This window comes from Tursiops truncatus, chromosome 18, assembly GCF_011762595.2.
Source record: "Tursiops truncatus isolate mTurTru1 chromosome 18, mTurTru1.mat.Y, whole genome shotgun sequence".
Classification (NCBI taxonomy): domain Eukaryota; kingdom Metazoa; phylum Chordata; class Mammalia; order Artiodactyla; family Delphinidae; genus Tursiops; species Tursiops truncatus.
In genome coordinates this window covers 60,564,511-60,576,715 of record NC_047051.1, presented here as the reverse complement: position 1 = coordinate 60,576,715, position 12,205 = coordinate 60,564,511, and the positions used below count along the sequence as shown (strand labels likewise).

Here is a 12,205-nt window from a genome sequence, read left to right as displayed (position 1 = left end):
ACATTAATTTGGGGGAGAACTGACATCTTAACAATACTGACTGTTAAAATCATTGACATGGTATTTTTCTCCAATTATTTAGATATATTTCACTGGTTATAGAATTCTTGTTAGACAGGTACGATTTTTCTTAAAATACTTTAAAAATATCTTTTCAGGGCTTCCCTGGTGGCGCAGTGGTTGAGAGTCCGCCTGCCGATGCAGGGGACACGGGTTCGTGCCCCGGTCCGGGAAGACCCCACATGCCACGGAGCGGCTGGGCCCGTGAGCCATGGCTGCTGAGCCTGCGCGTCCGGAGCCTGTGCTCCGCAACGGGAGAGGCCACAACAGTGAGAGGCCCGCGTACCTCAAAAAAAAAAAAAAAAAATCTTTTCATTGTCTTTCTCTTACATGGATTCTGAAAAGTAGCTACTGTTACCCAGTATTTAATATATCTTTTTATCTAGTTGCTTTCAAAATTTTTTATTCCTCTTTGGTTTTTGAACATTTTACTCTGATACATTTAGATCATTGATGTTTCTTTATATCATGCTTTGAGTTAGCTGATCTACTTTGTTCTTGAAGTTGTTTGTTTTTCACCAAATTCAGAAATCCTTGTATATTATTTATTCAAATATATTTTCTCCTCCGTAATTTTTTCCTCTTCTCCTGCATCTCTAATTACATGTTTGGCAAACTGTGTCCTACATGTTTCTTGAGTTTGGTTTTTTTTTTTAAATCATTCTCTTTCCTTAAGTAAGGATAATTGCTATTGATGTAAATTCAAATTTACTTGCTCCTTCCAAGCTTTCTCCAATATTGTTAAAATCATCCCAGTAAATGTTTAATTTTAGATATTTTATTTTGAATTCTACAATTTCCTTTTGGTATTTTTGATATGTAGATAAATAGATATTATTTCACATCTCTTCTCTCAATAGAAACATATTTTTCTTTAGGTCATTGAAAATATTTAATATGGCTACTTCAAGTCCTAACCTGCTAATTGCAAAACATGTGCATCTCGAGTTTATGATTTCTTTAATACCACCTCTTTTTTTCACATCTTTATTGGAGTATAATTGCTTTACAATGGTGTGTTAGTTTCTGCTTTATAATAAAGTGAATCAGCTATACAAATACATATATCCCCTCCCTCTTGCGTCTCCCTCCCACCCGCCCTATCCAACCTCTCTAGGTGGTCACAAAGCACCGAGCTGATCTCCCTGTGCTATGCGGCTGCTTCCCACTAGCTATCTATTTTACATTTGGTAGTATATATTTCTTTTACCTTGACTCTAGGTCCCATTTCTCATTTTTTCTTGGCATGTATGTTATTTTTTAAACTAAATTTTGTGGCTATATCATAAACTTAGATTCTGTTATTTTCCTCAAAAGAACATTTTTAGTTAGGGCTAGCAGTTAACGTAGCTGGACTGACTCCAAGCACTGTCCTTCCTTCTGGTGGACAGCAGCTAAGCTTAACTCAGTTCTTTTAGCTTTCCAGCTGCCTGTTGTGCTGGGATTTCTGGAGTCTCCCTCCCTCCCTCCCAGTTCAGGAATTAGCCAAAGACTTAAGAAGAGTTTATATGCAGATTTGATTTGAGGTTTCTTCCCTCCCTCCATGGTTCCCTCCCTTATTGGATTCCCCTCTTACTTTCAAGCCTCTCTTATAGACTCAAACTTCAACATCTGACTCTTCAAGCCAGTAAGATCGTGGCTTTTGGCTTGAGTTCTAGCCATCTGGTGTCACGTAGCTGGGAGTGCCCTCTGACAGAAAGCCTTATAAATACGAATCTCACCCAGCACAGTTCTCTTCCTTTAAGGGTCAAATCCCCACCAGCCTCTCAGCTCCCTTTTGATTATTTTCCTATGCCTGTTTTATATTTTCCCCAGAGTTTATAATTTGGAGTTCCAGCTTTGCTGCTATTCCTGGAATTGGAACCAAGTAGTTCCTTTTTTATTTCAGTCATCATAAGGCATTATGATTCAAATATTTTCAATCTATAAAAACTGGCAGCTCAAAAAAAAAAAAAAAAACTGGCAGCTCTTTTTCTTACTCTGCCAGGAACAGTGCTATGCTATACACTATACATACCCACACACCTCGACACCATGCACAAGAATATAACTGCATTTAATCCTGAAAATAACATTGGCGATAAGCATATTTATTGCATTTTACATTGCCAAAAGTAAGGCTGAGAAATATTGTTGCTTGAGCAAGTTCAAAAAGTTAGGTACAGTAAAAATCAATCATAGTCATGTCACATTCTACTTCTATTCATTCTACACCCCCCTTTCAAGCAACTACATCTTAAGTCTATAATTTGAAAATGTCAACACCATTGATGATTACCAGTTAAGCAGTATAATTTAGTGGTTAAGGTCATGGGCTTCAGAATCAGACAAACTTGGTTTTTAGTCCTCCCTCATCACCTACTCCCTACAGGTAATGAACAAATCTACAAAAGGGGATGAAAGTAATAACAGAAAACTGCTGTGACGATTAAATGTGATATTTCATGCAGACTATCTAATATACATAGAAAGTGCCACACAGATATTAGATTTTATAATAACTATCAGAGTTTAATTCCAAGATACTAAGAATTTAATCTTCTTGCAAAAGAGTTTTTTATAAAACTGTCTCATGATATCTGTGTACCAGACTTGATCTATCACAGCTGGGTAAATAATCCCAATACAATACAAAATGAAAAGAAATGGAATGAAAATTTATTGGAGGTGTACTGTATGCCTAACACTGAGATAGGCATTTTAAAATATATTATTGTATTTTATCTTCACAGCACACTGCAAAGTAAATATGACTTTCATTTTCACAAATAAGGAGGTTAAAATTTAGAAAATTTAAAGTAATTTATCCAACAACATAAACTGTTATCTCAGGTACTATTAGAACCTTAGTCTGCCTAACACATTTCACTTCCCCATGTTACAAATTTGGACGTCCTGACTACTGTGAGTCTAGAGTGAGTACCGAGTCTTATAATACGCTTGTAATTAAAACACAGCCTGTTGTTTAAATGCTTTCTGAACTTCTTTTCCTCAGTCTGTCTCCTACCTTGCTTAATTTACTGTCCTAATTTTCTTCCTTCAAAATTTCATGCCAACATAATTCAACTATAACTTGATCCTACTGTCTTTCTCTGTATCCATTTATTTCATTTTTATTGGATTGGTGCCAAAACGTAGTTTCATGTTCCTCAAAAACCTTTCACATAGTACATAATCACACAGTACACTGTTTTAGGCATTGAGAAAGTAAATTAGACTTATACAGTCTTTTCCCTTCTCTGAAGGTTTTAACTGCATTGATTTGATTAAATCTCATATGGCCACTTACTGTTTTACCTAGCTAATGCATTCTGTACTAGCCCATGTTTCCAGCAGTCCTGAAGAATGGTTTCAATTAGAACTGCAGAAGGTACACCATATTGATATTTTAAAGTGGTTCAGCCATTAGAAAAATGGTCTTAGAAATAGGAGAATAAATGTCAGATAGTGTATGTAAGGTTATAAACATTAGTTCTGTAAATACTGAAAGGACTGATTCAACAGAAATGAAACAGCAATCAAGGGGGTGGGGACACTGTTACATACAATGATAATGGATGAAGTGTGAGTATGACACTGGATTCTACTCAAAAGTACTCATTTTTTATACTAAAGATGGTTTTATGCAATTTTTGATACTTTGTACAGTTTAGGTCATAATTTTTAAAAGATTAATAAAAACATTAGGGATCAAAATGAACCATCCATCTCAACTTGCAGAAGGTAAAAGAAGATACAAAGAGGATACATCACAGATCAGGAATGAGAAGAAATGAGTTCTGTTCTCAGCTTTGCCTCTAACATCTAAGGATATTACTTAACAATTCTTTTACCAAGTCGAAGAGGATCATCCATTTCTTATACTCTTTTTTTTATTGTACCCTAATTTAGGATTGGTTTTCAGGGGTCACAATTCTTATCTGTGGAGCACCAAGTAAACAAAAATGACTTTTTCTAATGTGTCTATTACATGCAGGTACAGGCTGTGGTGAGGGCCCCTCTAAGCCTATGGGATCTCTACATGATAGTTCTTTTCCATGTACTGGCAGCTCAGGGGACCATGGCACACCATATGATGTTTTTGACAACATACACTGAAACAGCTGGGTGACGGAACACATTTCCTTAGCTCCCACTTTTATTATTCAGTGACTTAAAACCTGTGTTAAGTGCTACTTCAACTAACACACAGTTTGTTGTTTTGTCACCTTCCTCCTTATTTTTCTACCATTATCCCTGTATAATACTGACTCCAATCTCTGCATTGGCTTAGTAGATGTCAGAAACTAACATTTAAGAAATTTTATTCCTGTTTAAGTAAATAACTATGACTCATAATTGCTAGTAATTCTAAGAAAACTTCACAAACACAGGGGAATATATTAAGCTGAAAAAGATCTTTGATTGACTATATGTATCCTAACATGAAGTTTCTAACACCTATAAGAGAGAAAGAGATCTACCTAGTCTTAGGGTGAGAATCAGGTAATTTGTTAAGAGTGAGTGAGGGAACATTAAAGGTTTGAGGTACCAGTGATTATCGTTTTCATTCCCCTTCAAGAATAAACTTTTCTTTTCCTCGCGATCACCATTTAGCAGGAATATACCATGATAGTTCAGCGCATCGGTATTTGAGGTGAATGCCTGGGATCAACTCTCTGTCATCCCTCAGCTCTTGTCTGGCCTTTGGCAAGTTTCCCTGTGGTCTCTATTCCTCAGTTCAAGTGCCATCAGATATTCAAGTGCTGTTTTGAAGGGCTGCTCCAAGGATTAAATGAGATAATACACGTAAAGACTAGAACAGGGCTGGGACAATATTAATCACCCAATATGTTTGTCATTGGGTAGACTCTTCCTCTGAAGATCCAGAAAATTAACAGTGAGAGAGGAAAAAACAAATACTGTCTACCCCCACTTCTACTGTCCTCTTGTATCTATCTTCTCAGACAAATCCAACAAGCCCTAGTTTAAGTACTATCACTTATAACAAATCTTTCACGTTTCTGAGCATTAAAACATTTGTTTGCTACTCTCTGTTTCGGAAAGAGATCATACACTATTTTATATCATTTGAAAAATATTTTATATAGGTATTTATCTCCAATACATTTTCAACATTCTTAAAAGACTTCTTATATTGCTTTTGTGCTTTTAGACTTTCTTGGGAAAAATTTAATCCTCTGCCACACCTCTGTCCACACTGCAGAGTACAAGTGTAACTGAATTGGTGGAACACAGAGTGGGATTTCGTACATGTCTTTCTCAAACCACAGATGAAGAGCAAGTCTGTAGTCTCCAGACATCCCAGCATTAGAAGTCATTCATGTCACGGTCAACTACAAGCCATCAATCATAACGAGAGCTACGTTATAGCACCTGAATCCCTGATTCATTTGTCAGGAAAAGATGGACAGACGGTGTAACTTAGATGCCAATGAATTTCAACTAACTTTTTGTTTTTGGAGGAGTTGGGGAGGATGAAATTTAAGTTGCTTCACTTTCTTCTGAAGCCATGCATATAGAAAAGAGACAAGCTGTGGATGAGGTGAGAAGTAAAACATTAACCTTCACACTTTAACACACTTTGTGAATATTTCCAGTGAGGCAAGTTATATAGATCTTTAGAATAACAAGATAGTACTAAAATTTCACAAAAAATCTCTTTTTGTTTACTAGGAAAAAATAGAGAATTTCACAACTAAAGAAAAATATTTTCTATTTGCTTGTATATGACACATTATACCTTGATTTTCAATTCCAATATTTTTTGCATATTTAAAAACTTAAGGCCAGTTCCTATTCATAGCCACAAATGCAAAAATCTCATAAACATATTAACCAATTGATTTCAGCAATGTACATATGTAATGTCTAAGTTGAATTTAGTCTAGGAATGGAGATTAGTATTAATTAATTAGTATAATCATATCGACGGATTAGAAGAAATCACATGGTCATAATAATACATTAAGAAAATCCATTTGATAAAATTCAATATTCATTCATTATAAAAATTCTCAGCAAACTAAGACTGGAAGAGAACTTTATCTGACATAAGATATGCAAAATCTACAGAAAACCTCACATTTATGGGTAAATAACTATACCTATCACCTTGATTTTGGAATCAAGACAAGAAGAATCATTATCTCTACTTTTATCTAACATTATAGGAAGTTTCAGACAATGCAGAAGGGTAATAAAAATAAATAAAATGCATAAGGATTGGAAAGGAAGGGGAAAAAAATGACCTTTTCCCAGGTAATACCATTATATACAAAAGAACTAACAGGTACATTTGTAGAATTAATTAAGGAGTTCTACCAGGTTGTTGGACCTAAAACTGGCATACAAATAAATTACATTCCTACTTACCAGCAACAGTAAGGAAAAAAAAATTTAATACATTATAATAGCATCAATTTAGATACTTGGGGATTATATGTCTTACACTATAAATATATGTGTAAGACATCATCCCACACAACCAAATAAATATTTTTTTTAAAAAAATGGGCACTTTACAAAGAGGGAATACAAATAGCCAGTAACCATTAGTAACGAGGGAAATGTAAATTAAAGCAAGTAAGATTCCACTACAAACTCACTGACTGAGCAAAAATTTTAAAGTCTGACAATACATATGCTAGTGAGGATGTGGACAACAGGAAGTCTCATTGCATGGGGGTGGAGGTATGAACTGGTACAACCACACTGAAATGCTAAGTGGCATTACCTGGTTAATCTGAGTGTATGAAAATCCAGCAATTTCACTCCTCAGTATATACTGTAGAGAAACATATATGTGTGCAACTGTGTGTGTGTGTGTGTGTGTGTGTGTGTGTGTGTGTGTGTGTGTGTGTATGTATGTATGTATGTATATACAAGACAGCTCTTGGCAGCATTTTTCTTAATAGCCCTGACCTGGAAACACCCAAATGTCCATCAGCAGAACAGATCAATAAATTGTGTTACAGTCATAAAATATTCAGCAATTAAATAAACCACAGCCACATATATTAAAATAGATGGAACTTACAAACATAATTTTGAGCATCAGATGTCAGACACCCAAAAATACACACCCAAAAATACACACAGTATACTGTTCAAAAACAGGCAAAACTTTGTTATTTAAGGATACACAGATAGATGAAAATATAATATTTATTTTAAAATGCACGCGAATGATTCTCAGTAAAGTCAGGAATATTAGATACATCTGGGAAAATAGAGGGGGGTTGTAATCTGGCAAGAGGCCCATGTTTCCTGGAAGGGATGTTTCTACAATACTGGCAAAATTCTACCTTCTGATTTGATTGTGTTTACATGAAGTTTACTTTATACACACTCATTAAATTGCACGTTTCATGCTGTGTGTCATGTTTAATGATAAATATAAATATTACATTTACATAATTGTAGCTATGATTTCATTTATGTAAAACTTATTAGGATAATATTAACAACATCAATAATATATAAATATTATTATTCATAAATAGAAAGACGTAAAGTTGAGTGTAGTAGCTATTTGTGTCAATGAAGTCTGATGCAGTATTTGTCCCATTGTGATTTGTTTAAAGTGAATATGGCCCAGAAGTTGTGCTACACAGGCCACTGGACGTTCCAGGACACAACAATGAACAAATAAAAAAGTTACAGATCTCAGGAAAAACAACATGTGCCTTGTCTTCAAATTTCACTCCATCAACTGCAATTTAGAATAAAAAATAAACAACTTCCCCATGTCATATATTAATTGTGTTTGGTAACAGGGCTCCCTAGATACTAATTTCTACCACAAGACTGTACAACTTATTCCAATAATACACCCCAATAATTCAGTTATTCAAACACCCTTTGAGGTGAAATTTCTCTTAATGATTCATAAGCCACAAAAGTATGTGTAAAAAATGAAATATTACTATTCTGGCCAAGATTATCAACATATAAATCTAGTCACGTATCTGTAAAAAAATAAGTGAACTGTTGACATAATCCAGAAAGAAAACTAATCAAAAGAAAATGAAAAAAATATAGATGTATAAGAAGTCCTTTAGCACATAAAGTATAGGAAATAGAAGAAATAGGGAAGACTGCAGAATTTTATTTTGTGTGGCTTAGAACTGACATTGATTACTGTAAGTCCAATTACTTGTGGTCCTCTATAGTTTAATTAAATGTTTCCAGAAAATAAAAGTAAAGCCTTCCATGTGGACCTATATCAACTTGTCTTTTCTCCTCTAAAATAGTTTTTAAAAAATTGACGCAATTACTATAGAACCCATCAGGGTGTATTTGATTTTTCACTTTTTTTATCAAAAAAAAAAAAATCTTCCCACACATCATTTTCCAGTTCCAAAAACTGGTATTGTGGATTCTTAAGCGCGCGCTTGACACTAAACAGGTTGACTGCTCTGGGAAAGAACGCGCATACTTATTTGCGGTGTTATTCCATCTGGTGCAATGATGCCATCTACAGACATGACTGTGTATTTCCACAAGTGCCTCTGAAAAGATTCAAAATAAAGGCTGAAATGAAGGATTCCAAAAGCTGCAGTTCTAACCCTGGTTCTTTACATTTTGTAACATTTGTTCTTTTTAGACTATTATAAGACTCTTTGTTCTTTTTAGTATATTATAAAAACAACTCATTTCGTTTATGTGCCATGAAAATGTAATTCAAAATCCATGCATTTATAATCCGAAGGAGTTCGACCTTTATGCCTAAAGACAGAACAACATATCTAGAGATGGTATTAAATTGTAATCTTTTGAGGTAAATTACCAAATAAAATGGAATAGGTATATGATATGGGCCTTCCTGCAAAATGCTTAAAATCAAGCTAAAATTCAAAATTAGCACAGGTAGAATAATATGAGCTGAATTAATTCCTAAATTGTGTGAGTAGATTTTTCAGACAACAACAAAAAGACCTTTATACTGGAGACATAGGAGGAAAAAATGATATGCGCTGAGTACACTTACTTGACATCTTTTCTCTAATTCTCATACGTCCTCCCCTTGTGTGGCAAGTGTTAACTGGGCCACGTCCAAATTAATTTCCTCAGGCCACACTGTTAAAATGTGCAGTAGCATAAGGATTCAGATCCATGAGATTTAACTGCAAGGCTAATCCTCTTTGCATTCTACCACAACCATAAACCTCAGGGGAAATCCTCCACAGTTTTAAAAAGGGCTAAAAGGGTCTGGCGCCCCGGCTTTTCTACGGTAACTCACAGAAAGTGTCTTCTGTGTAGCTTTAAAATACGCATTATTACACACCAATTGCTGGGCTCTGTTGCACCGGATGTTTTCCTTGCAAAGATATACTATAAATAAAAATTGTAATAAAATATGATCCCGGAAACAGCTGGTTCCAGGGATGATGGCATATAAATGACTAAGCAGTTAATTACCTTCCCCTTGATTTCAATGCGGGGTGAATTCACCCCTTCTTCAACTAGACAGAATAGGAGCATGCAATGAGTAACCCCAACTGACAGCATCTTTTCTCTCTCTGAAACTAAATTCATCATACTTGTCACACTCTTCTAACTCACGCTATTGGTCTAGTCATAGCTTCCCTATCATGGGAAGAAAGAAGCATCTTGAAAGGAAACAGCATCTCCTACAATTCTCCCAACGCCATTCATTGAGGCTTTCCTTGCATATGTCTGCATCCATTCAACAGATACTTCCCAATGCCCGCCTTGTGTCAAAGGCAGAGGACATACAAGTTTGCACTAGACAGAGTCCTTGCCCACAGAGAACTTACAGTAGCAGAAGGGTACGTGTAGGAGGCGGTACGGTCAAACACAAATAAATTACACACAGTAAGTCATCAAATATCTATTAAAGGAAGCCCTTTCTGGCTAATTCAGCCCTTATTGGTCTCTCTCTCTGATCATCCTGAGGTCCAGAGCACTTACACTGTGTAACCCTGTTTAGCTAGGTGAGCTTCCGGAGGAATGGGGCAGTGAGTTATACTCTTTTGCTATCCTGATATAATCAAGTAAGGACTCAACAAGGATTTCATGATGTGCTGGCTGCAGCAGAGGAAGTGGGAGGGAGAGGTGGGATGAGAGAAGGAGGAAGAAGTAGAGAAAGAGAAAGAAGAAAAGAAGCGGGAGGAGAAAGGGGGCATCTCATTTGAATTTTTCTTTACTTTAGGAAAAGAAAACATCTCTACCTTGTGAAAAAAATCTTTCCTATTTCGGTGGAACCTGAGTAGAAAACCAGAAGTCTAGGCGGAGGCACTGCTAGAGCCAGAGTCGCGTGGTGGTGGCGACAGCTGGAAGGCACATCACGTCCTGCCCACGTAGGAATCACCACGTGCAGATTTTCATTGCCGTGGTTCCCATGACTCAGGTGCCTGTGGGACCAGCACATGGCCTGTGAGCCCTCCTGTATCATTTTTTGGGGAAATGATACTGTAACAAAGCAAGTATTAGAAGGATTCAAGGAAAGAGAGGAACATAGGAGAATAAACAGAGTCACATTGCTTTTCCTTTCCCTCACTGATCCACCAAGAGCAATGCACGCTCTGGGCTGCCGTGGTCTCGCTCTTGAACGAAGGTGGTAGCCTTTCTAGTTATTCTATCGCACGCCCATTTCTGCTGGTCTTTTAAAATCAGCATTGAAGACCATTAGAATGCAAGTCATGTCTACGATGTTTTTGAAATCTTCCAATGCCTGCCGTAGAAAAGGTAGATCCCAGGTGTTTACCATCCTCATATATAATAGCATTTGGTCAACAATTAAAGTGACAATAGCATACAAGCAGTTAAAAACTATTGCTTTGCAACAAAAACTTGAGAACAAATTTCAGTATTAGTTTTGTAAAAATACTGAATATTACGGTGGTGTCAGGCTCCTTGTCCCACATACTCTGTTAAAACTGAATTTATAAAGTCTGTAAGTGGAAGATTAGTAGATAGATATGGATCTATGTATACAGAGCCATAACGAGAAATAGATATAAATATAGATGTATATATGATAGAATTTCAAGAGTACATATAGGTATCCCTGAAATCAATGTTAAATCTTTCAGTTAAGATCATTTAAAAACCTTAGCCTAAATACTAATCGTCAAAACCAGTGTACACATTGATAGGATTTAACTCTTAGGGGGAGGAGGTATTTTAAGTGCTGAATTAGCTAAGTCTCAAAAAGAAAAATGCACTATTTGTTTTTAAATTAATCTGGTTTCCTAAATTAAGTAGGTTATTTCTAATCCAAAGCATCTTGCTTTCACACAAAGAGGAGATACTGGAAGAAAATTGAATAGGATCAGTGCTTGGCACCTTTCTAAATATCCCCCTTTATATCCAAGACTTGGCAAACCTCATCTGCCCCTTTCTCGCCACCCTGACCTGAGAACGCTTCTGATATTGACCCTACTTGCTCCTGGATCGCCCAGGACTAACCCCATCTTTGTACCAACCACCTACCAAAGAATATAATTCTGTTCTGCAAAAGCTTTTTACTTTAGTGAAGTCTGGAGGCCCTCGCTGTCATGTTAAACAAGAGTTTGAGACTTGGCAGCCCGATGCATGGCCGCCTCTGTACCACACCACAGCAGCCGAAATCTTGGCAGCCCGTCAAAAGCTAATGAAAATTTCAAAGGTACAAAGCTCTTCTCATAGCTCCCGAGAAGCAAGAGGGCTTTCAGCAGGATCATAACAGGTGCATCAAAGTAATCCAAAAAAGGACGAAAAAGAAAAAAGAAGGCTTCGTGGACCCCCCAAAAATAAAAATTATAAAAATAAACATGTACACATAAACCGTGTTTTATTTATGTCGAAAAGTTCCTCTCAATATTCATCAGGTAACTGCAAGAGAATCAGAACAGACCTGCACAAACTACAAGAGGTGGTAAGTATCAGAATATTTTCAGGTTTAAAGAACCAACGTACGTATCCATAGATTGAAATGCCTCACTTTGGAATTTCTGCTTCGAATCACAGAAATGGAGTAGCTATATAACATTGTGGTCTTAAACTGCACAAAGTATATTTTTAACAAGTAAAACGTGTGGAAAACAAGGAGTACAGACTTCATTTAAGCTATATTTCTTGACAGCAATCCAAAGAGGTCAAACATTTTTTACCAACAACTCTTGGAAACTGGGACAGG

The 12,205-nt window shown here is 36.2% G+C and overlaps 1 protein-coding gene across 1 annotated transcript in view; it reads right to left on the bottom strand.

Moving 5' to 3' along the window:
* The window catches only part of GPC5 (glypican 5), a 636,849-nt gene that overhangs the window by 267,986 nt on the left and 356,658 nt on the right, over window positions 1-12,205 (bottom strand). The window lies entirely within an intron of this gene.